The sequence below is a fragment of the Lipotes vexillifer genome, unplaced genomic scaffold (genome assembly GCF_000442215.2).
Source record: "Lipotes vexillifer unplaced genomic scaffold, Lipotes_vexillifer_v1.1 scaffold483, whole genome shotgun sequence".
Classification (NCBI taxonomy): Eukaryota; Metazoa; Chordata; class Mammalia; order Artiodactyla; family Lipotidae; genus Lipotes; species Lipotes vexillifer.
In genome coordinates, this window is record NW_006787688.1 from 1,641,226 (window position 1) to 1,642,977 (window position 1,752).

Genomic DNA, 1,752 nt, shown 5'->3' on the forward strand with positions numbered 1-1,752 from the left:
GTGCTGACAGAAGGCAGGATCATAATGAAAAACCACTGCATTGCCTAAGGAATGTTAATGAGAATTATACATTTTAAAAGCTTTTTAATGTACTAATAATTTTCTTCTTTCAAAATAGCTTTGGATTTTAGAAAACTCAAGTATTATCACTACTAATCTACAGATGAAAGAACTGACACCTAAGAAAGTTAAATAACATTGTAGGTGATATCAAGTTGTGTGTTCTATTCAGTTATGAATTGGAACTTGGCTTTGGGCTCTGAATATTGCTTTCTTTCTATCTCATTAGTCACAATGGCTCCCTGTCAGGTGGTTTACTTCTTCTAGTCAACATGCCAACTTCAGAAGCTCCAGAAGAGAGGCTGAGAGAATGTATGGCCCAGGCAAAGATGCATCTATAAGGGGGCAACAGAGGATGGCAGTCAGCCTAGGGCTCTGGACGTTGGAGAAGGATGGGCAGGCCTTAAAGAGAAGGAACATCACCAGCCTCTCCCCAGCCCAGCACCTGAAAAGCGGACCAAATGGACCAGCCTCACCTTCCATGAATAATCAATGGTGTGAATACCTCCGATCCAGGCCTATATTTCTCGGCTGCCCAGGGGGCCAGGAAAATTCTGTCCCAGGAAAAGAGCCCTCCTCTAAAACTGATTGTTGAAGCAGGGCTCATTCCCAGGCTGGTGGAGTTCCTGAAGACATCACCGCTGTTTGTAGCTAGAGGCAGCCTGGGCTCTGACCCATTTTGCTTCAGGAACTTGGGAGCACACCCTAGCCAGCCACTGGGGAAGGGCGGGGGCATCCAGCCCTTGACTGAGCTCTTGCCTTCCTCTCGTAACTGTGTGTAAACAGGCAGGGGGGGCTCTTGGTAACAGAGCAGGTGACGGCCCACAGTTGAGACATCATCTGGAGCAGTGCCGTCCCACACCTGCTGGCCCTGGTGTCATCAACCAGACCAGTCTCAATGCTACGGAACAGCACATGGACCTTGTGCAACCCGTGCTAAAACAGGAGCCCCTGCTCTCAGAAAAAGCAGTGAAGTAGATGTGGCCCATCCTCTCCTACCTCTTGCACCTCCAGGACAGCGAGGTTCTCTCGGACACCCACTGAGCCCTGTCCTACCTCAGCGAGGGCTGCAGCAAGTGCATCAGCCTCGTGATGGACGCAGAGGTCCCGCCCAGTCTGGTCCAGCTCTTGTCCAGCTCAGAACTCAATGTCTTAACCCCCTCTCTCCACACTGAGGGGTCATCGTCCCTGGAGCAGCCCACAGACCCAGGTGGCATTGACACAGGCATGCTGAGCGTACCCCCACAGCATGGATAGGGCCCATGTCCTCCATCCAGAGGAGGCAGCCGGGACCCTGCCAGCTCCTCCAGCAGCTGGTTGCTTGTGGCATGATGTCTCCCTTGGTGGCTCTGCTGAAAAGTGGAAAGTTTAATGGCCAGAAGGAGGCTATCTGGATGATGGCTAACTTCACAGCTAGGGGCACTGTGCACTGGCTGATCCCGCCTGTCCACTCTGGGGTCTTGGAGCCACTGATGGATCTGCTCACCGTGTAAGACATCCTGGACACCATCTGTTACACCCTCCAGATAGCAGAGAAGCTTTCTTTCTTTCTTGTTTTCACGACAATTTTATTTATTTTATTTATTTTTAAAAATGTATTTATTTATTTTTGGCTGTATTGGGTCTTCATTGCTGCGCGCGGGCTTTCTCTAGTGGAGGCGAGCGGGCGCTGCTCTTTGCTGTGTTGCACGG

The 1,752-nt window shown here is 50.5% G+C and overlaps 1 pseudogene; it reads left to right on the plus strand.

Moving 5' to 3' along the window:
• The first annotated feature begins 332 nt into the window (after positions 1-332).
• On the plus strand, positions 333-1,317 carry LOC103080505 (importin subunit alpha-8 pseudogene; annotated as a pseudogene).
• Positions 1,318-1,752: the final 435 nt, after the last annotated feature.